This window comes from Ornithodoros turicata, chromosome 5 (genome assembly GCF_037126465.1).
Source record: "Ornithodoros turicata isolate Travis chromosome 5, ASM3712646v1, whole genome shotgun sequence".
NCBI lineage: Eukaryota > Metazoa > Arthropoda > Arachnida > Ixodida > Argasidae > Ornithodoros > Ornithodoros turicata.
In genome coordinates, this window is record NC_088205.1 from 37720227 (window position 1) to 37744528 (window position 24302).

Genomic DNA, 24302 nt, shown 5'->3' on the forward strand with positions numbered 1-24302 from the left:
GCACACCAGAAGACGGCCAGGGCACCTGCTCCGGATGAGGTCAAGGCAGGAAGATACGTCGACCTTCTTTGCCGGATGGACATACGCTGACACAACATCGCGAGACAGATTAGGGAGCATCACTCTTGCTCCGACAAATTCTGCGTCTGGACTACAGGCGGAACTTAGGTCTACTTGAAAGTGTACAATATCCTTTCTAATAAGGAGGGCGACGCATCCAGTGGGGTATGTCGGGATCGATGGCGACGTCAGCTTCGAGTAGCCTGTGATAGCTGCTGATGCCTGTAGTCCGCACTCGCTGAGAGCCACAACGGGTACCGAGTGTTTCAGGAGCCGTTGCTGAAGCTCAGGTAGTTTACCCCGAGCACCGTTACAGTTCCACTGTAGCACGGTTGCCGAGCGATGAGCGGAAGACGCATGTGTAGTTGTACTGGCCATCAGGGATGTAAGAGCTTGACTAGCGCAGTGACTGCAGCACGTTGGATGCTTCGCTTCCAGGAGCTACGTCCTGAGGAAGCTGACAAGTGACTCCTCAAAGGGTAGAAGGAGTAAGAAAAACGAGCGAAGGCCGGCTGGAAGCCAAGAGCTCGCAATGAGTGCCCTCAGCATTGTGAAGGCTAGGTTCAGTATGTTTCCTATTGTAGTAGCTGAATGAGAAGGACCGTTTCCGGAGGGAGCTCTGTTATCTGGGGGGTCCCTTTCCATCACGGGTTCCTTTCCGTCTTCTGCGGCACGCGGAGGTCCTTGCGTAGCCCGTTTGCCGCCCACAGCTTCACTGTAGGAGGGTTTGACTTGTGCACCGGGTTGTCGACGATCAGTGGGACACTTTAGGGTGTGAATAGCGCTGGGAACATCCTGGTCATTGGTGTGCTCTGCTTTATTTGGCCTGCGTTGCTGACTCTCTAGGATTATCTTGCGAGCTTCCCGCGAGGAGACTTTTGTTTGAGGCTGTATCGGTGCACGGCCGTTTCTAGTTGTCTAACTGCGCAGGCCTTGTCTAATGCTGAAGGGCTTTGACCGCAGTTCACGCATTTCGTTGTGCTGCCTTCCTGGCAGTCTTTCATGCTGTGCTCGCCTGCACACTGCACACATGACTGGCTACGCTGACACGTGGCCTTGACATGACCAAAACGGCAGCACTTGTTGCACTGTAGTGGTCGTGGCTTGTACGCGCTCCCTAGGCACTTGACGGTACCGATATGTACAGCTTGAGGAAGGGGGCCAGATTGAAAGCGAATCTTAACCCACTCGCCTTGCTTGCCAAGGCGTCGCACTCCCATAACGGGAACCGGTGAACGCAGCCGCTGAGAGATGTCTGTATCAAGCATGGAGAGGTCTTTAACGCGAATCATTCCCGTTACTGTGCTGGTTGAGGCCGGAAGGAACGAACTGACGTTAATTGTGCACAGGCGCGACAGCCCTAGGAGCTTGTTAACACCACCAGATGACCTTGCGTCGACGGCGACGATGTTCTTTGACACGTTGATTCGTATTTCGGTGACCTCACCGGGTGCTTCTGACTCGAGGTATTCTTCCAGTTTCGCAAGTCTCAAGGAATTGACGCTAACTCCCTCACCAAAGGGACGGAAGAGAACGGTGCGATGGGCTATTTCTTGGGGCGAAAGGCGACGAGCACGTTTCACCGTTTCGTCGCTGGAGCTTCCAGAATTGCAAGAGCGTCGCTCTAGTTGGCGCTTGCGCTTCAGGTGACGTCTAGGAAAGACGAAGTCGCCTACTTCAGTTGCTGATGAGTCGACCATATCGTCGTCGCTAGGACGAGAGTCGAGGTCGCTACCGCTGTCCGGAACATTTCTTTGCACAGTGGATTCCAAGGGAGCAACGAAGGGTGCTACCGTGTTGGAGCTGCTAGTTAGCGACTGGACTGGTCGGGGAGAAGTAGCCGAGGCTTGAAGGGCCTGGTGGTTTGAAGGGCAGATCTCCTTCGTCGGTTCCATTTCAGACTCTTCCTGCGGTTTGCGGGCCAGTGTGAAAAGGCGCTTCAGGCTGCCGGTTTCCCGAAGCGAAATGAGCACAAATAGTCTGTACAGTTCTATAGGGATGGAGGTGTTATACTAGGACTAAGCAAAGTTGTAGAGCGAAGGAATTGGCGTGGCTGCCAGCAGAACACTTCGTCTTCGAATGTCCACGCTATCGTTAGACGCGCCGTCGGAATATCAAAAGTTGCATGGGTCGTTCCCACAAGGTCAATCGAGAGGGAGCGATCCTCGCCTACCGACAGTGTCGGTCACGCGCAATCGGTAGCTCGGAATAGGGCCCCAGGGCTTTTACGGTGGTGTTGCTATAGCATAGCCTCATTTGCATACGTAACGTGCGGGACCGCAACTGTTTTCCATAGTAGTTTACCGACCGTGTACGGGTTATAGGAATGGCGAGCCAGGTGCCACACGTGTCCTTTCTTTTTGTTTGTCGTAGCTACTATGGATGTTTCGTATTGTTCCAGACAGTTCGTTTGATCCTCCAAGAGCACCCCTAGGTATTTTTACTGGTCGGTGTGGGCGATGGTAAAATTTTGAAGTGAGAAAGTTTCGATGTTGTTATTGGTTCCTCCGATCTTCATCCACTGTGTTTTGGCCTTACTGTATTTCATCCCGTTGGTGTCTGCCACTTTGGTAAAGATGTCGAGCAGCTGCTGTAGGTCTGCTGCTGTTCTTGAGATAAGAAGGATATCGTCTGCGAATGCAAGCGCTGCTATATGAGTGTGAATTTGTCCTCCTGTTGTGTCCAATGTAGTTATCCTGATCCCTTTGTTGCTGTCTTGTAGTTCCTTTAGTAGTTCATCCAGAAAGATGTTGAATAGTGTTGGGGAGAGTGGGCATCCCTGCTTGAGACCTACAATTTGCTTTACCTTCTCTGATTTGAATTCTTCTAAATTGTATGTGCAGTAGCAATCCGTGTACATATTCCGGATGATAGTTAGCATGCCCTCTGGGAGGCTTGATTCGCGTTACTTTCAAGGTGTCGAACCGCAAACAATACGGGTTCGGTTCGGGTACGGGTTCGCGTTGCTTTGATTTCGTTCCGGTTCAGTTCCGGTTCGGCCATGCCAAAAATCGAACCGGTTCTCAACCTCGAACCGGTTCACGAACCGGTTCAACGCTGCTATTTTATATGTTCCATAAAACTGCTTTTATCAGGAAATGCGTGGCTAATAGCGTACCGCTGTTGTCTGCATTGATGTTTTTAGCGGTCAGGTACTCCCTTTAGCGAGAGAAAGGAGAAATGGATGAAGCGTCGTAGACCTGCTACTTTCTGTTCCTAAAATCTTTTTTCACACGCACAGTGCCAGCAAGATACACTTAAAGGAAGCCTGCCAGCCTTACTCTGTCCGAGCTCACAGCAGTATACTAGTTAATCCACAACACAAAGGCAACAGGCGACACAACTGCACTACCAATAAGCAGAACTGCATTTACTTTTCAAACCACGACCAAACAAACAGGCACTGTTCTGCGTACGCTGCTTTTCCACTTCTCATGTTTCTAACTTGTGTAATTTTTACTGCTCACGTGTAAAGGGAAATGTTGGGAGCCTACTTAATCACATATTCGTCCGATAGAGCTACATAACTGGCCTACTCCATTCCTGTTTCATTCGTCCGCATCGGCGCCTCGTCTCTGAAGAGTAGACGCCGCAGCGCGTGCGTGGGGCGCTAGACACGGCGCTCACAAGGACAATGTCATGTTGTCAGCTCCGGGAAACAGCAACGACGACGAGGCATTGGCATCGACGGACTGCTCGTGGCGAGGTGACGAGGAAGAGAACTGAGGAACGGACTGGCAGTTCGAGCCTGGACTCGGAACGAGGAGAATAAACCCTGAACACTCTCACGTTGTTGTCTTGTTGTAGGTCCGGGAGAGATTTAACTGGCGCAGCCGACAGGATCCCGACAGGATCACCCAGCGTCACGCTCCTGGCAGGACAGGTGGACAGAGTGTTCCGGCCATCCTACGTCACTACTCGGACCACTCCGAAGGAGCGGCAGCTCGGCGGATCGGACTTCTGGCCTACCGAGCTAAGGCAACGGCAACCACCGTGGGCTGCGTGGCATCGGCTGCAGCAGCAGAATTCTTGCAGTGGAGGACAGGTGGCGAGTCCAGGGACGGGTGAGAACCTCAATTGATTTTCTCCCGAAGGACCAGGTCAATGGTGAGGACGAAGGGGATGGAAAGGGCAGAACAGGGTAGGGATCTCGCGCCGGAAGGGGCACAGCAGACTCCATTGTCTCCTGGACATATGGAAGGGGTGACTGACTCTGAGCAGGACAGCATGCGCGGAGACCCTGTGAGGCAGAGTAGTGGTGAGATGGTGAACGCGACCGCTGATCTGGGGGCGGATCGAAGGGACTTGGAGGCGCTTAGGTTGCAGATTGAGTTGCAAAGGTTAAGGTTGGCGACAGTGCAGACAGAGGTGCAGGCTCGTGGGGAAAGCGCGGCTGGAGGTACGCGAAGGCGCATGGGCGAGTACGCAGCAGAACTACGGGCTACCTTGCCCCCGATGCCCGATCTGGATGCCTTGGTGCCAGCATGGTTTCGGAGTGCTGACGCGTTATGTAATTCCCTGGAAATTCCTGAGTCTGTGCAGGGCGCTGTGATCCTCCCTTTCTTGAATGAGCGGATGCGAGCTTTCGTGGCTTCCCAGACGGCCACAGAAATCCTAACCTATGGGCAGTTGAAGACGTTAATTCTTAAAGAGTTAAGGCTAACGGCGAACACGTACAAGCGGTTATTTAACAGCGCTACGAAGACTACGGACGAGTCTTGGAATCAGTTTGCCACTAGAGTAGAGACGTTGTTGAGGTATTACTTGGACAGTCGAGGCGTTCAGACGCTGGATGACCTCAGGAAACTGCAGACAGACTGAAGGAGGAAATGTCTGAGGAAATGCAAAGGTTTGTTTTGCAGGGTGAAGTAAATCAGTGGTTACGTCCTAGGGAACTGGTTTCAGCCGCAGAAAATTTCGAGGAGTCGTGGCAGGATGTAGTTGATGCGAGAAGATGCGATGGGGTCACGCGAGATTATCAGAACGGCCATGTTAGGGCGGACAGGGATACCGCACGACCACGTAGGACAGGGGACAGTGACGATGGGAACCCGAGACGCTGTTTCCACTGCGGGAGGTCCGGCCACATGCGTAGGGCTTGCCCAGAGCTTCAGCGGGGATCGGAGGGGCAACGGTCTGTATCCCGAGCGGATGGTCCACGGAGGTTAGTCGCAAAGGTCGGGTTCCAGGGTACAGACGGAACAGTGCGGGATCGTGCGGACTGGGTGGACATTGCCATAGAAGGTAGAGCGGTCACAGCCAGAGTAGACTCCGGCGCGGATGTAACGGTGGTGCACCCGAGAGATGTACCAGCGAAGTGTTGGGCACAAGCGGGGGGTGTTGTACAGTTAAAGGGTGCTTTCGGAGCTCCGGTTGAGGCAGAACTGCGATATTTGGATATCGCGCTGAAAGGGGAGAATAGGGGAGTGGGAGTTTCTTCTCAATGTAGGATCTTATGTGCGATTACCAGTGAGTTGTCGGATGACGTCGGTGCCCTGATCACGCCTCAAGATTACGAGGAGCTCACCAGGGCTGTCCGAAGAGCCAAATCTGAAGCGGAAGAGATGTTCGCTATAGAACGCCAGGTGGATGCAGGTGCAGGGATGACCACGATGGGTGAGCACGTAGAATTGGAAGACAGCGTAGCGGAGGAGTCAAGGGAAGCCGGCGCAGTTGTAGGAGCAAACAGTGTAGGGGTAGCGGGCGAATGTGCAGAACCCTCAGATTTACAGTTTGCCAGGGAGCAACGGGAAGACACGTCCCTTTCGGACGCGTGGGAGCAGGCCCGAAGCAAGACCCATGGCATGCTCATTGAGAATGGAGTGCTCTTTCATATGGAAGATGTCAATGGTAAAAGACAAATGCAACTTGTTCTACCACAGTCTCGGAGGGAGACAGTCTTAGAGTTAGCGCATGACAGGCCGATTGGAGGCCATTTATCAGGAAAGAAAACGCGAGCCCGAATAAGGAGTTCCTTCTATTGGCCAACGCTAGTAGCAGATGTGAACAAATATTGCGCGAGCTGTCATATGTGTCAGACGTTTGCCCACCCCCGCGTATCGGATCGTGTTCCAATCACCCCGCTCACCAGACCGGAACAACCGTTTCAAATCGTGTATATAGACTGCATAGGCCCGCTGGAACCGGCATCCGCGAGAGGTCATCGTTACGCCTTGTGCTTAGTAGACCTCTGCACACGTTGGGCAGAAGTGATTCCTCTTAGAGCATTAACAGCAAAGGCTACGTGTCAAGCGCTACAAGAGATTTTTACCAGATATGGTACCCCGGAACTGATCTGCTGTGATCAAGGGACAAATTTCACCTCTGCCCTTACAAGGGAATTCAATGAACGGTTTGGAGTCAATATGCGATTCTCCACACCACATCACCCACAGAGCAATGGAATTGTGGAGCGCTTCAATGGGTCGTTTAAGAACATGTTACGGCATGTCGTCGCGGATGGGTCACGTGACTGGGATCGCGAGATTCCCTGCATTCTGTGGGCGTATCGCGATGTGCCGCATGAGATAACAGGTTTCACACCTTTCGAGTTGATGTTCGGTCGCACATCACACGGGCCCTTGGACATTCTCCGAAAGTCATGGTCGGGAGAGTGGACAGCTCCCTGCGCACTAAATCGCTCCGCTGCTCAATACCTAGACACTCTGCGCCACCGGATGGTAGACGCCGCTAACTCTGTTACAGAACGGAGCGGACGCATGCAGAGGGGTTACGTTGACCGATATAATTTGAGGGCTCGCGCTAAAACGTTCGGTGTGGGAGACAAGGTGCTGGTCTTAGATTCTCGGACACTGAGCAAATTACAAGCCCGATGGCAGGGGCCAGTGGAAGTTACGGAACGCAGGAGAAATAATAGTTACGTAATTGAACATGCGGACGGTAAAAAGCAGTTGGTGCATGCGAACCATTTAAGGCCCTACATGGCCCGGGTTGATCAGGTATCGGTTATCTTTGAGGCTGATGAAGAGTTCGGGCAGGTGGTGAACGCACCCGATCTGACAGATGAGAGGGGAGGCTCGAGCCGAATTTTCTTGGAATTAGAGCAGACGCCCTCAACACTTGAGGCCGAGCAAGCAGGTCAGTTGAAGGATGTCATCCAGGAGGCAGCAGACTGCTTTTCAGAACAACCCGGCAGGTGCACGGTGGGAGAACACAAAATACATCTGATCCCCGACGCAGTGCCCCGATGGCAACCCCCGTACAAAGTACCGATGGCCATGCGGGCCGAGGTGGAGCGTCAGATTGCGCAGTTACTACAGTGGGATTTCATTTTTCCGACAGAAAGTATGTACGCGCATCCCATCGTATGCGTGGCGAAGAAGGATGGGTCGGTGCGCATATGTGTTGACTATAGACAGCTGAACGCGGTAACTCAACAGGATCGGTACCCTATACAAACTGTCACGGAGTTACTTTATGAGGTAGCAAAGGCACGATTTATAACCGTTCTCGACATGACTCGAGGGTACTGGCAGATTTCCGTCGACCCAGATTCCCAGAAATTCACCGCCTTCGCGGCTCCTAACGGTCTTTTTGCGTGGAAGGTTATGCCCTTCGGACTTCGTAATGCGGCAGCTACCTTCCAACGCGTTATGAATGAGGTTCTAAGGGAACACAGAGGCTACTGCGCCGCCTACATCTATGATGTAGCGGTATACTTGGGAAGAACACTTAGTACACTTGCGCGGGGTATTCAAAGCTCTGCGGAAGGCAGGGTTGAAGGCGAACTTGAAAAAGTGCAGATTCGCACAGAGCAAGGTTAAATACCTAGGACACATGGTGGGATCAGGTAGCCACTCACCGGACCCTGCTAGGATAGAATCGGTACTCCGGTTGCGCGCCCCTACGACGAAAACAGAGTTGCGTCGGGTTTTGGGGATGTTGAATTACTATAGGAATTACATCCCACACTTTGCCGAACTTGTAGGTCCGTTGACAGACCTAACCAAAAAACAGTTTCCCAACACATTGCTCTGGAATGAACAACTGGATAGGGCATTCGAGGAGATAAAGTCAAAACTGGCAACAGTGACTGAGTTGGCCGTTCCCCGGCTAGACCTCGATTTTATCCTCACTACCGACGCGTCTCAGAAGGCGGTAGCTGGCTGTCTCTCACAAGAGGGCGGGGCCGAAAGACCCATAGCGTTTCTGAGTAAGAAACTAACTTCCCCGCAGGTTAAGTGGGCAACGATCGAACGTGAGGCGTACGCAATTGTGTGGGCACTTGGGCAGCTGGACACGTGGGTATTCGGGAATCGGGTAAAGGTCAGGACTGACCACAACCCGTTGACTTACCTCACGCGTGCCGCCCCCTCCAGTGCGCGGTTAACCCGGTGGGCACTCGCATTACAAAAGTATTGCGTAGAACTGGACTACATTCGGGGAAAGGATAATGTAGCTGCCGATTTCTTGTCGAGATCGTGCACTTGATCGGGCCGAGGGTTGGAGAAATGTATGCAGTGGCCGAGGGTTCAATTGTGGGAAATAACGTGTGCTCCCTGCTCGGGACGGTTGCGGGATTTTAGTATAACGTTAATGTCAACTGTGTTTTGCTTTTGCTTCTTGGGGTTTAACTTTATGTACATTATATACGGGTCGTTCGTGGAACGTATCAGTTGAGGTGCTAACCGGTTCAGGGTCATGTCGTCTCTAAGTCCGCAGTGTCTCGTGCGCCTCATGTGTATTCGCCAGCCTTCATCAGCACGCATGAAACGTGGACACGGTTTCATACTCGAAAGGAGGGAGGTGTCATGTTGTCAGCTCCGGGAAACAGCAACGACGACGAGGCATTGGCATCGACGGACTGCTCGTGGCGAGGTGACGAGGAAGAGAACTGAGGAACGGAACTGGCAGTTCGAGCCTGGACTCGGAACGAGGAGAATAAACCCTGAACACTCTCACGTTGTTGTCTTGTTGTAGGTCCGGGAGAGATTTAACGGACAACTGCGCTTCAGACGCTGAGAGTATACTTACTGATACATACTGATAATTTCCGAAATTCATGATGTGGATGTGTGATGGTGATACCAATGTGTCTTCGTTCTGGGATTGAGAGGAACTTTTATGCTGACTTCTTTTATGTCCGAACAGTTTTGTTGCGAACCGGTTACAGCTATTATTTTTTACGGTTCTGCTCCGGTTCGGGTTCAACAGTGTCATGAAAATTTCGGTTCGGGTACGGTTCTGGCAAAATTAACGGTTCGGGTACGGTTTTCGGTTCGGGTTCGGGTTCGGTTCGACACCCTGGTTACTTTACCCATAGTAGCTCATGTGGAACAGCATCGTAGGCTTTTTCTAAGTCGAGAAACCCGAGGTACATTTCGTTTCCTGTCCTCTGTGCGAGTTCTACGAGTTGGGTGAGGATGAATAAGTTGTCGCTTCCTCTTCTGTCTCTACGAAATCCATTTTGGGATTCACTTAGTTTGTGGTCATATAGCGTCATCATTCTGCTGTTTATGATGGAGGCAAACAGTTTGGCTATATTGCTTTGTAGTGTTATTGGTCTGTACGAGTTTAAGTCTTTTTTGTTTCCCTTGGCCTTTATATAGTAGTCGCACAGTGCTTTGTTTCCACTCTTCAGGCAGCTCTTTTGTTTCTAACATCATATTAAATATTCGTCTTAGACTTTCTTTGGAAAGCGGCCCCAGTTCCTTTAAGAACTCGTTGGGTATTCCGTCTGAGCCTGGTGCTTTGCCATTCAGTAGTTTTTTTATATGTCTTGTTAATTCGTCCTCTTCTATTGGCCTCAAAATATCTTGATCTTCGTTTCCGTTCTGAGGTGCTGGGGGTCCTATAGGGTAATCGTAGGTGTTCATTCGGTTCTGTATGTCCTCCTGTTGTTCCTGAAAGAACTGCTTCATGTATTTCTCGATTTCCTCTTTCCCTGTAAATCTGTTCCCTCCTTGGCTTTCATAGAGGGTTACTTCAGGTGTGGTCGTTCCCCGTTGGTTGTTTATGTTCTCAATATATATTCCAAAATTTGCGTCCGTTTTTCCGGACGGAAGTACTGATGTCTTCCTCTATCGACTTGTGATATTGTTCTAATTTCTTTGCTATTACTCGTTTTGTCTTTTCCTGTTGGTTTTCATAAGCTTCCTTCTCCATTTGACAGTCTTATTTTTTGCTGCTGCTCGAAGTATTCGGCACAGTCTCTTCCTTTCGTTTATCGCGTCTCGTACTTCTTTGTCGAACCATGGGTTTCGTTTGCGTGATTGTGGTCGTCCTCCTCGTGTTTTCCCGAGGGTAGCTTTCGCCGTTTCTTCCATTTGACGTATGAGGGTTGTATAATCGGGGGGGTCCTGACGTTACCAGCGTTTCTTCCAGTTTCGTGGCGAACTTGCGCATGTTTTCTTCGTCGCCCGTCTTCCATCGCGGTTCTTGTTCACGCATTGGGAGTTTACGTCGCTTTTCGTTCTTGGGTATACCTATAGTTACTTTAATACGATTGTGGTCGCCGTCGCAGCTGAATTTCTTTTCGTCGTCGATTTCTATCTTGTGGATGGTTAGCGGGGGCTGCTGCCAGCGAGTACATGCCAGTGCATAATCGATGCATGTTTGTTGGGTTCCTCTACTCCAGGTAACGCGGCCTGAGCACTTCTCATGTAGATTTAAAATATCTAGGTTGTGCTTTGTTCTCTTTCCCGTCGAGTTCTAGTATATGACATATCTAGTATATGCGATATCTAGTTGAAATCGCCAAGCAGCATTAGTGGTATATCAGGGTGTGCTTGTTTCATTTCAGTTATATCTTGTGTAATGCACTGACAGATGTTATGGTTCCACATTGGTGTTTCACTTGCTGTCGTCATGTACACGACTCCGACGTTAACGATGTGCTTCTTCGATATCCTGAAATTTGCCCACATGTGTTCAAAGCATTGTCTGTGCGATAGTAGTTCAACCTTTTCCTTGTTATACATTATTCCAATCCCTCCGCCTTTTTTCTCAGTGTGTTTTCTGTTTACTCCTATCCAGTCCCAATGTTGTCCGAAAAGGGGTTTTTCCTGGTCTCTTAAGTCCGTTTCGGTAACCGTGTAGATAGCGATATCTTCTTCTTTAGCGTTAAGTTCCAGTTCTGTCCACTTCACTCTGTTTCCCCCCCTGTATGTTTAATGTTGCGATTCCAAAGTGGCTTCCAGCGGTCCGATGTCGGTTTCTTTTCCTTTTTTTTCTTTGGGTTAGTAGCGTCTGTGGGGACGAGAATATTGGGCATTCCCATTGTCCGCCCATCGGTGCCATTCTCGCGCTCGTCTGTCCATCCTGGGAGGGGGCATCCATCTGGTGTAGTAATATTGGTGTGGAAACGCCTCGTAAGGTTCGCGGTGCCAGTTTCGTCTTTGTTGCATGGTCGTCTCTCCTTCTAAAAAAACTTGTATCTTCTGCGCTATAGTTGTTGCGCCACTGTGTCGCTTCCTTCCGGTGAAAAGTGAATATCTACCATGCCTGATGCCTGAATTCTCCGAAGGAGGTGGTAGCTATTTAGGAATAGCATGCGGGGGTTTGAGCTGCATACTGCTTGTAGACTCGTGTTCGCTTCTTTTATCTTGCTCTGAATGTCCTGCCCCCTTTCTTTCGTGAATGGGATGGAGTAAATTCCTACTGTGTGACTAGGATGTTCGCTGAGCCATTGGCTCACTTTGCTCGTCACATTCGATGTGATCTGGTTAGGTTCTAGCCCGTTTAACGCATCGTTGAGGCCTGCCATGGGTATTATAAGGGCATCTTCGTTTTCGCTGTCGGGTCCTTTTGTCATTTCGTCGAGGATGTCATCAGTTTTGGCTCCTGGTATTCCTATTATGGTTACCCGTCTGTCCCTCGAAATTTTCCTGAGGAGCGGTCGTTTTATCCTGTTTACGTTTGAGTCTCCGATTATTCTGACTTGTTTTCTTTGTTGAGGGCCTGCGTTATGGGTCGCCTGGAGGTGATTCGCACGCGCACTAGGGGAGTCTAGGTCCGCCGAGGTGACCCCATTTTCCACGTGACACTGACGTGTTGAGTTTCTCCCGGTAGTGGGACCATCCTGACCTCGTTCAATGGTCGCCATGCCGACGAGATTCGCATCTATGGGGTCTTTGTGTCTCAATGCTTGAAGTTCGCCATTTTCTTTTTCTAACACCTCAGCTCTGTTCATTAAAGACTCTATTACTTCCGTTTTCGTTACGTTTTCCGTTGTGATTTCGAGGATTTTGGTCTTGTCGGGCTCTCTGTGGATCTTGATACCTCCCTAAGCAACTCGTTTTCTCTCTCGAGTGCTTCGAGTTTCTCCACTATTGCTCTGTTCTCCGCTAAAAGTTTCTCGATCTTTTTCTCTAGGGTTTGGTTGCACTCTTCAATTTTCATGATAGACGCGTGCTGGAAGTTGGTTGTACTTTTCGAACGATCTGCATATGTTACAATCGAAGCGGGTATTCGATTCTTGGGCTTGTCCGTAGTTGTCAAATTCGGTTTCGTCCAGATACATCCATCGTTTGCACTGGTCGCACTGGCGGATCATTTGCTCTTCTCGAGATTTCCTCCCCATACTGACAGGTGAATAGGCAATAATTTTTACTGACCTTTGAAAAGCGCGCTGCCTCCAACTCCGTCGCCGGCTGCTCGACTCGAGCCTAATTGTGGCCGCGGCGCGGCGCTCGCGCTCCATCAGGTACTTGCTCCTCTGAAATGACGTGCTTGTAATGCGCTGTGTCAGACTTACTAGTGTGTCCAGTGCAAGCAGGAAAAAATATTTTGATAAAGCAACACGATTGTCGTTCATCAAGGAACGATCTCTCTTTGCATTTTTCGCCTGGAGTTCTTGTTGGTGCAAAGCGGGAGGCTTTCATTTTACAATGTGGGGAAGCCGCCGTCAAGGGGGATCCGCGTTTGCTCGGAGGCTTGAATGTCTAAATAAGCGTAGTGCTCTCGCAGTTAAGAAGCTGTTAAGAATCGCGGAAGTACGTTTTGTTTTATTTGAGATAAAAAGACACCCAAATGAGCATAAAGGTTGTTGTTTGACATCGTACAGGATCGATGGTAGTATAAGTTGTATGACTGCTGGCAAGGCACGCCTGCGAGATCTACATTGTTAATGGTGTGCACTGATTATTATTACTTCCCACGAACATCTCGCAGCGTGAGGAAATGATGTAATTGAGCACATTTGGATTCCAGCTGTTACACGACAGCGTCGTAGCGCGCGTTTCTACCACCCGCTTTGCGTGCACAACGCTTTGGGAAACGGGAGCTTTTTGTCGTAATTGTGAAGCATCCGCTAAGGTACAGAGGATAGAGTTACATTGCACATGACACCATACACGAATTTAATACCAAGATGCCAGAACGCACTTTCTGTCACAGGTTTGCAAACGCGGTAGAGGACTCGAGTACACGTACTGAGTCCGTACAGTTTAAGGAAGAGATCCCGAAGCCGATTTATCTTGGTGTCCGGTTGAGGTGTGAAGCCCATATCTACTGGATTTGGGGCTTTTTTTAGCTTGGGGGGAATACCTGGTGTAACGTTTTGAGCAGCATGCTTGTGCTGAAGTAAATTGAAACTCCTAGGCATGGAACTGAACAACAAAGTCAGTGTTATTCAAGATGTCAGTGTTGGACAACACACATTACAGACTACATACCGACTTTCTTTTCTGTTCCCAAAACCGTAGCATAGCGTGTCACTAAACGTCGCCATACACGAAGTTTTCTTAATTGCTTTACACGTACGCAGATAAAACTTTCCCAGTCCCAGCCTATGAGGCAACACCGCATAGAAATGCCCACATATTCCGAAAAGATCGCGTCCGGAAACTTTACAGATCTTCAAAGATATCATTCCCTCCACGCCATTTAAATGTGGCTTTTCAGCACAACCTTTGCTTCCTTTGGAGTAGGTCCCACCTATGACACGAAAACGAGGCAACAGAAATTGCAAAACAAGATTGGAGCTGACCAGAAAACATTAACTCATTATTAGAGAAATCATTGTTAATTTTTATTACACAAACACTCGTTTTTAACGCTTCTTAGTAGAGTATTCGAGGACAAACAGCGCATTGCCTTGCAGGAGATTTCGCAGAGCTAGTACCGGAGGGAACGCGAGCGCCGCGCCGCGGCCAACAATAGGCTCGAGGAATTGGGACGGCATTCTCCAGCCGAGTTCGGTCTCCTTACTTCTCCTCCGTGATCCCCGTGGATGGATGGATGGATGGATGGATGGATAGTAGGGGCACCCCTGGCGGGCCTCTTTGTAACGAGGGTCCAGCAAACAGCGAACTGTGCGGACATGCCAATAAGTTTCCTGCATTTCAATTTCAATGACTCAATGCTTTCAATTTTCAATGTTCCTTTTCATTTGCGTCCCTGTCTTTCTGTGGTTCATATTTGGCTTCCGGTTCATGTGGTGGAGCTGGCGGCGCCGGCCTCTTCTCCATTGACTTTGTTTGATACTTCCAGAGTTGTGATTAACTCGTTACAAGTAACTCGTTACTTGGTAACGGTTACTTTTTTTAGTAACGAAGTAACGATTCAGTTACTTCTTAAAATATGGTAATAGTAACGGAATCAGCTACAAAAAATGGTAACTCGTTACTGACGTTACTCGTTCCTTTTCTTCAGCGTGGGGAAGCACATTTCGGCACTCCGTGTGGCGCAATGTGTGCAGATCTGACCTGCGTTACCCAGGACTACGTGTGACTCAAAGTATTATTGCATCCCTCGCTGGATGTGTTGTTGTCTTTTCTCTTGTTTCCGTAATCTCCGACCATCACTCCTTCCCAAGAATGGGCACCAATTGTGGAATGGCTACAAAAAACGCGTTTCGACTTCTAGCCTTTTCTTGTCTTTGCTAAGCGTCTGAGCGCCCTAAATTATGACGCAGCCCCTCGTCTGTTTTGGGGAACCGTTGGTGATTGGTGGCACGAAAACCGGTGTCTTTTCTTGTGTTTTCATAGTCTCCGATCACCCCCACTTCGGAAAGAAGGGAGGGTCCAGGCAAGCTGATATAGACTCATGGTAAGAGGCCGAGAGACACGGAACACGAAGGACGGACGACAAATTATCAGACTCAGCAAAAGGTTTATTACAATGACCCATGCCCAAGATGCGACGCAGAGGGGCACCAAGACAAAACGAAGGGCCACTAATCACGTTGCCAGGTGTGGCGGCATGTTTGTTGGCTCCTTTAACTATGCGGAGGTAACGTAAAAGTAACTCGTTACCCGTGAGTAACGGGAACTCGTTACTTTTGTATGTCGGTAACGAGTAACGTAGTTCGTTACTTTTTTCTGAAGTAACGGGTAACGGTATTTAGTTCCTTTTTTCGGTAACGGGCACAAGTCTGGATACTTCGAACTGGTTTGAATCGTGTATGTGTAGGTTACAATTGCCTTCGTTGCCCTGTACTACTTCGTAGTTTGTTGTCGTTGAGCTGGGTCCTGTTTGTACTGGGGTATCCTCATTGCTGCGCTCCTGTTTCTGTCGTTCCTCTCTGTTCAGTGTCATCCACCGTCTCAAACGGCGTTTCGTTGCTGTCACCTCTGCGTCCTCTCCGCTGGTCGTATAGAAGCCGAGTGCTTCTTCTATAGGGCATGTCCGTTTACCTCCCAGGGAGGCGCAGTCCAGTACAACATGCAGTATGTTCTCCACAAGTCTTTCCTTGCATAACTGGCAGTGAGCATCGATGGGCTCAAGCTTGCTCCTCCACTCCCATGTGCGCAGCACTCCACACCTTGCCTCAAACAGTCTACCGCTTTCCTGGGAGTTATCGTAGAGCCCAATGACATTTGCTATACGTGTCTTCTCCGTCCTATAGATTTCCAACGCGTTTTTTTTTTCTCCATGCTTGTTCTCCATGTATCTGTTTCCGTTGCCGCAACTTGTTCTAGAATTTCTTTGTCCGACAGTCCTGGCGACGTCCTTTCTAGGAGCATAACTGGGATAGTGTACTTAGCTTCTAATTTTCGCGTTATAAGATTCCACAGAGTAGAAATTCCCGCAAACAACGTCATTTTGTATATTATTCTTCGCCATCTGTGCTCTTCCATGTTCATCAGCCTGTTTTCGAATGTCGCTTTGCTACTTGTTTCCCTTGCTTCAAATGTGGAGAGGCCAAGGTCTCCTATTACAGCTTCATTGGGTGTTGATCTGTGTCCTTTCAGTGCCATTCTTCCAATTTCTCGTTGTTTCCGTTCAAGAAATTCTCTAGTACTGGCAGATATGCACAGTACTGCATTAGCGTACGTTATTGTGGGCACCACGACGGTTTTCCAAACTTCCTGTACCACTAGTGTGTAGTTAAAGCTCCATTGTGCCGTCCTATTCAGATATCCAATATCCAATTACTCTTTATACGTTTCCTCTTAGCTTTTGTTCATACTGTTGGAATCCATACTGTGCAGCCTCTATATCAACACCGAGATAGGTATATGATTCCTGATGTGGTACAACTGAGCCCTGAATTGTGAATTCCGCTTCTCCCTTTTGGTCTCCGATACTCAGTATGGCTGATTTGCAGGTGTTGAATTGCAGACCTCTTTCTTCCGCAAATCTTCCGCAGAGATCAAGCATTTCCTGTAGTTCTTTCTTTTCCTCTGACAGCAGTACAAGGTCATCCGCGTAGAGCAGCCCAGGAATTGTCACCATCTGTTGCAGCCCATTCTCCCAGTAGCTCAATTTCACTCCCATGTTTGCTTTCATCAGTCTTTCTTCCAGCTCTGCTATGTATACATTGAATAGTATTGGGGACATGGGACAGCCTTGCCTTAATCCTTTTCTAATTTCCACTGGCTTGGTTAATTTTCCTTTCCACTTTGCTGATGCAGTAGCCCCGCTATAAATGGCCTGGATAATGTTGATCGTCTTCTCCCTGATGCCAAGCCTGACGCCTAAGCAGGTGCCAAAGTGGTCCATGTAGTACGGAGTCATAGGCCTTCCTAATGTCAAGAAATGCTAAATGTATCTCTCCTTTTTGTTTCCTTTTTATGTCCAGGATCTGTGTGAGTATATGTAGATTGTCCTCCAGTCTTCGTTCCTTCCGAAATTCGTTCTGCATTTCCCCCAGGATCGCGTGTTCTTCTACTTGTTCTTCTAGTCTACTCCCAATTATCTTTGCAAATGACCTGTAGATAGCTGATGTGATTGCAATTGGTCGGTAATTATTAAAATCATTTTTTAAGCCTTTTTTTTGTAGATCATTGTGATATGTGCTTGCTTCCATTCTGCTGGTATCTGTCCTGATACGATTACGTCATTAAATAGTCTTCTTAAATATTCTTGTCCTTTTGGACCTAATTCTTTGAGCACTCTTGGGGGTACCCCATCTGGGCCCCTACTGCTTGAGGCACCCAATCTATGGAGTACACTTCTCACTTCTTGCTCTGTGATGGTGTCTACCTCCATCCTTGTTTCTTCACTTGTACCTTGGTCTCCATTTGTCGCTTTCGTGCTGGCTTGCGTTTCCCCCGACATTTGTTGTGTCATCAACACTTGTAACTGCTCCAGTTCTCTTTCTGTGCATTGATCTGTCTGAAGGCCGTTCCTGTATGATTGGTTTTTCTGAGACAATGATTTGATATCCCTGTTGAAAAATACTTCAGAAAATCTCATAGAAACATAGCATTCCCTCCGAATTTCTTACAGAAGCGTCTTCTTATCTCAGAATTTCCTACAGAGGATGCAGATTCGTATACATATCCTCACAGGCACACGAGAAAATATCCTGTGGGATAATTCAGGGTCTGGCCTTGTGATTTCTATGAGAAAACAGCGTGATTCATACACGACTGACTTTCTCACGAACTTCTCTTCAGTATTAAGATAAATTCTGAAGGATATTTCCCTGTCGGATGAACATGAAGCAAGAAATGACGGGCAGCAGAGAGTGATATCTCGTCCGTGTTGGAAAGTAGTTCGTGCGATTTTGTATGTTTGTGAATAATCCCTCTTAGGTAGATGTGTCATGGTTGCTCCGCTTTGTCGTTCCTATTGAAACTATTAATTATATAACCTGTTATGACATTCCATCGTACATTAGTGAAGGCGTTTATTCCAACTGCCAGCAAGTTAGTGAGTCTGCTTTGAAACGAGGAAGCGCATGGACGCAGCTACGCATCTCAAGCAAGTATCGCCTGGCATTCAGGATTTTCGTCGCGTTTGAGGTATATATAGCACGTGTGCGTGTGGTATATAATCGCTCGCGCTATGCATTCCCATTCTTTATGCGTCTTTACCCCTGTTCGCAGGTATTCTGTGGATCGGAAGGTAGAATGCAGTGAGATGGTTATAGCAACTGTGCTTTGGGCAAAAGGTATGTTACATATTTCTATGCTTATCTCTCACGCACACACATGCTGTTGTAACCGTGCTTTTTGAAATGCTATTTCTTCTAGGTTAAACTCGTAAGAAGCGGCAGGCAGCGGGAATTAACGCATTCGATCCGAGTTTGTGGTCGTAACCCATTCTCGTCTCGAGAAAGTTAGGTGGTGCTTTTACGCAAGAAAGCCTACGCGTTCCCAAGGTGCAAAACAAAAAGATGGCATAATCACATGAATAAATTCGCATTGGACATTTCAAATACGAGTACATTGCGTTGGGTCATGCCTTTCTGAATTTATTGGCTGGGACACAAATGTTCTGCAACATTCCTTAGAGTGACGGCATGCGACTTACTCTCAATACTTCTCAGCAAGTAAGTCTGGGATCCTTCAATTTTCATGTGGCAATGCATCTTTCTTATGGTGTTTCTTGCAGGGTGGCCCATTACCCTTTCTCACAGGCTTTGTTGCGGGCCTCGAGGCCTGTAAGAAATCCTGTGAGAGAGCCTCACAAGCCACCCTGTAAGAAACCCTGTAAGAAAGCTGCATTGGCACTGCCTGTAAGAAATCCTCTAAGAAAGCCTCCCTGGAATCCTACAGGATCCCTGTAAGAAACCCTGAGAGAAATTTTGTAAGATTTAGTCTCATAACCTCATAGAAATTCCTTCAGCGGTCTGAAAAATTTCTTTTGTAAGATTTTCTGAAGTATTTTTCAATAGGGATATTTCCAAAATTTTGCTGGTGCCTTCTTTCCTGATGTTCTCAACGACTGTATAAACTCTAAATCCACTTGTCTGATCTTCCGTTGCACAGTTTCAGCTGCTTCTTGTTTACATTCCCTGTATTTTTGCCAAGCTTCCTCAATTAGGTCTATTCTGTGGTTTTTTAGTGCATTCCTGTGTTGGGCTAGTGCTTCTTTCCTTTTCCTGATGCTAAGTTTGGCTTCCCTATCCCACCATTTCTTCAGTCTTTTGCTGTTTTCCACAGGTTCTGTCTCTTTTACTTTGTCTTTGTTTATGAGTAGTGCCAGCCAGTCCTGATATGTTTGGTCTGTTAAATCTTTGTTTTCTAATTGTTGTGCAATTTCTCCTACTTTTTCGTGTAGAGGGTTGTCCTTGTGTGACCCTGTCGTTTTAGTTGTATGCTACCGAAGCTAATTAATATCCTGTTGTGGTCACTGCCAACACTCCATAAACCTTCTTCATCAATATGGATGTGGTTTACTTTTTTTGCTAACCGGGGGGAGAGGAAATAGTAATCGATGCAGCTTCTCTGTCCTCTGGCACTCCATGTGTATCTTCCATCACATTTACTGCTTAGGTTTCCTAGCGTAAGGTTGTGTCTGTCTATGAATCTCTTTAGTTCATGTCCCTGGTGATCAGTCTGTCCATCCAGCTCTTCTATGTGTGCGTTGAAATCTCCCACAATCAGCAGTTCTCCTTTGTCCCTTAGGTTCGTTACAACTTGGTTTATGCATTTAAGTATTTCTGTATTTTGGGCTCGAGAATTTTGACCAGTCCACAGGTACACTACTGCCAGGCATACAGAGCATTTCCCAATCCTTCCTCGCATCCACATATGTTCCCTGCATTCAGGTTTTATACGGCTCCATTTCATATTACTTCCGGTGAGTACCCCCAGACCCCCGCCCTGTCGTTCTTTATCTGTTCTGTTGCATCATTCCCATTGCACATTGCTATGTGGGGGTGATCCCTCTTCATTCCTTAAGGCTACGGTCTCACGGTAGCCATCATGAATTTAATTACGGACTTCCTACGGCGGGGCGCCACCGTCGCGGTTTCCGTGGATGACCCCGCGCGCGTGGGACAGCTGCCGACTGGACCCTTTGACCTTGAGTCTCTTCTCTATGCCATTGTACCCGGTGTTTATAGGGCTGTTGCGCAAAAGTTTGAGGAGGGCGACTGGAGCGCCACTCTGACCCCTACCGTCGGAATGCTACGACACGCGGCCGCTCTCGCCCCGTATGCATAACTGATAGCAACGGGTAGGACGCGTCAAAGAGTGCGCCGTTTCTTTTGTTTTGTTTTTTCCGAAATCGAACTTTACTTGAATGGAATCGTACTCTACAAAAAATCGCAAACTGTTGTTGTGTCGTACGCATAGCAGCAAGAAGATGGCTACGGCAAAAACTTGCCCGCCCAAGAAAAGTCCCCGGAAAAGATGTTCCCGAAAGAAATGTCCCCGATTGGCAGCGCTATTCCGGCAGCCGGCGATATGCAGGCGGCTGTATTGTCTTTTGTACTCCAGAACTAGCTAATTCTTAAAGGGGCACAAAACAGGTCGACGAACATTCTCCAATTATTATGCCTAATGAAAGAATGTAGCTCATGATATCCAAATATGAAACTCTTTTGCTTCCAGCGAGCGTCTTTAACACGAAACAATGCCATTCAAAGAGCATAATCCGCGCGAGCCTCTCCTTATCCTTGGAACCGGGTCACGTCACTATATTCCAGCGTATTGCAACGCCGAATTCTATGCGCTGCAGGTGGGGGAGATTTCGCTCTCGTAGCCAATGACGGACCCCACCGAGACAAGCTGCAACTCGCGAGGGAACCGGTTACGGGAACATCGCGGTGACCTCGCGGAGCAATACGGCACAGAAAACATAGTGCGCACGTGAAATAGAATATTGAGGGTTTTTGGTACAGTTTGAACTGGCTACCTTAGATTAGACAAGTGGAAATACGTTTAGAGTTGACCTCACTTCTCGATATTACAAAAAAGTTAATGTATAAGCATCCCAGATTCTAAATGGTTGAAGATGCGCGACGTCAAAATGACGTGCCGCTATTGTCGCCTGGACATCGCAGGGCGGGGCATGATGGCGAAAGAGTGCAGTGAATATTCAGTCGGTTTGGAGCCATTATTTACTTTTTTGCGACAACATTTTTTTGAAAACGTCCACCGTCGGCAAAGTATCACAATGTAATTCAAAAAAGTGCGCCTCGTATACCTGTTTATTGCCCCTTTAAAATATGAAGCCCTGAAAAAATTATTCCTGACTGCTGCCGCCGTTTACCGTTTTCAGTCATAGACTTACATTGCGGCTATGTAATATCCACGTATAATTATTATTGCGTAACCTGAAGAAGTGCAGTCTCGTGCACGAAATACTTGTTACCATGTGTAAATAAATAAGTTGCTCCTACCGTTGAAGATCACTCTTTGATTTACTCATCACCGGCAACTTGACATCGCCTATTTTTCTGCCTTCATACAATTATTACAGTAGACAAATATCTGCATCCGTTCTCATGAAATAGAACACAAAAACTTTGACCAGATATACTTTTCGTTTTCTTGTATTTGCTTTGCAGTTTTCTGCTTTTTATATTAAAAGTCGACTGTGCAGCCGATGCTTCGGATAATTGACGCTGTGTGACAGTAAGATCTCGTGTCTAGGGACGACGAAAACAGACACACACAGACAAAGTTTGGAGACATCTGTATGTGTCTGTTTTCGTCGTTCCTAGTCTCCGAGTCTTACTGTCATGAATTACACACACCAGCTCACTTGTTTTTATCAATTCTTTCACTGGGTCGTCGTCACCAGAAACTCCATATGTACATATACAAGGAAAAAATATAGCCGGAGCTCTTTGGAGCTCTTACAAACATATACATATACAATATATAGCCTCGTGTATATGTGCACAACAATGTTTGAACGAGACGGACATATGATAGCTGATTCCAAATCTAAATAGTCGAGAAGTTCGCTCAGAGGTCCCAGGAAAGAGCAACTATTTGGGTGTTGAACCACAAAACAGTTTGTGTTTCTTTTAGATGTCCCGTTAATATTGTTCAACTATCTTCAGTTATAACGGCGAGCGTTTTGTCAAGTCCCCATTGAATTCGATGAGCACCCTGCGAATTAATCTTTGCCACGTTCTTGTTTTCTCAGAATGAAATTTACACTTTGGCACCCCCAGTGCACCAGAGAAGCACACTAAACGCCCTAACAAACAGCATCATTCGCGACATACACGCGTTCTGCATACGTGCATCGTGCCGCGCATTGTACACATGTTTCAGCAACGTTTTTAAAAAGAATTTGTCGATCCTTTTGACTTTTTTCTATCCGGAAAACAGATGATAAACGATAACGCCACAGCAAGTTAGCCAGCGTAGACTGAGTGTCGTCTGCTAGGGAGCGGCCGTGTGTTGAAAAGGTCGCCACTAGCGGCGCTGACACACAAGGTTTGCTGCGCCACCTGGCCTAGTGCAACAGGCCTATACGTGTGTAGAAGGGACGATTGTCTCGTAAAAGTCTTCTGAAACTGTCGTGCAAGACGGCGAGTTGATTTTCGTGCTTTCGTGTTTTGTGTAGCACGGGGGTAGCTGTCGCGCACGTAGCGTGTGACGAAGACTGTGCAAAATATAATATATTTGAGAGATATATATATAAAAATATATATCTCAAATGCAAAATGGTCAAACAACCGTCATAAAAATGGACGCAAATACTAAATAATTGCAGTCAGCTGTGAAGAGTCTGTTCACGTGCCGATCGGTAGCAGTTTTATCTCAATACAGCTTACAGACACAGGATTTCTTGAAATGAATTATGAAATTACCAGTTCTGTTGAAACTAGAAGTTCAACTCACAGTGCGCACACAACATGATAAGAATCAAAGGAATGGCATAACCGAAGTAAAATAGGGAAGTCGACAATTATACGCTATGTAACCTGTCCGTATTCGGCAGAGTAGCGGCTGTGACTAGTAGGCAGTGGCGTAGCCAGACCTCCAAGGTAGGTACGAAAACTCGCCCCCCCCCCCCCGCTGATCCTGTATCGACAACACACACATACTTGTGCACACTGCAAACTGAGGATTAAAAAAAAGGAACGAAAGTAGTTGATTTAGACGTTCACAGTACGATTACATGTATAGGCTGTCATGACCAATGAGGTGGTGTCACGAGATTGGAAGTATTTTGAAAGGCTCATACTTTGAAAACCATTCTAGAGTGCTTCTTAGATAGACGCCATGAACTGCAAGAACTTTCGCGATCGTCAAACTGGTCCGCCCCCCCCCCCCCATATATTATGTTCTCGGATTTGCACGATTTGTGTGGGTCGGTCCGTGGCAGGTAGGGGGGGCTCGAGCCCCCCCCCCCCCCCCCCCCCGTGGCTACGCCACTGCTAGTAGATGAAGATAACTTTTTTTTTTCTATTTGGCTGCGATTCGTGTTATCGCTTTGTGAGATGACGAGAGGTGTGATCTTTCGCCACGAAATGTGGTCATTTCACTAGTTTATTTCAGTCGTCTCCATCGCGTTACGCGGCGCTGATTGCCCACAGTTTGTCGTGAGACGATCGTTATACTTGCGAGTAAACGGAGGATCTGTCTACAGACTTCAGAGTTCAATCCAAGAAATTGCATTTGCATTGCAAGATAGTTATCGTGCGACAAAAATTCCTCGTAGCAAAATGGATGCGACAGCACTCCTTCCCCTTTCCTACATAATAAACATTTACCATGGTGCCCCCTCCTTCCATGCTCCGGTTCTTCGTTCAGTTCCCCCACATGTAGAAAACAAAGAAACTAGTTGGAAAGAAAAAGGAACGAGACAAAGACGCGCGTGCTCTGGGGAACGGTAGCAGATCATATCCTCCAAACGCCCATTTCCACCGACGTCCCCCCCCCCCCCCCCAATTCAACCAAAAGCTCATTTCCTCCAAAAAAATATTCGGAGGTTCTGGGCTTTCGGTTGATCTGGGCATGCGGGTGGCAGTGACCCATATCCCCCAAATGATCTTTTCATCCAAGCGCTTAAAACCACCGAAAGCGGGATACTTCAAAGGACACGCGTCCAGGTCAGGTTCAGGTTCAGGGTAGCCTCGTCCCCTTTTGCATCAGGGCAGGCACCTAAGCGGTGCCACAGGCTAAGAGAGAGAGAGAGAG

At 47.9% G+C, this 24302-nt stretch overlaps 1 long non-coding RNA gene across 1 annotated transcript; it reads left to right on the plus strand.

Moving 5' to 3' along the window:
- Positions 1-3719: 3719 nt before the first annotated feature.
- On the plus strand, positions 3720-8981 carry LOC135394374 (uncharacterized). Its single transcript, XR_010422863.1, has 2 exons — positions 3720-4124; positions 8736-8981. It is a non-coding gene; the product is annotated as an uncharacterized LOC135394374 (long non-coding RNA).
- The last annotated feature ends 15321 nt before the right edge of the window (positions 8982-24302 follow it).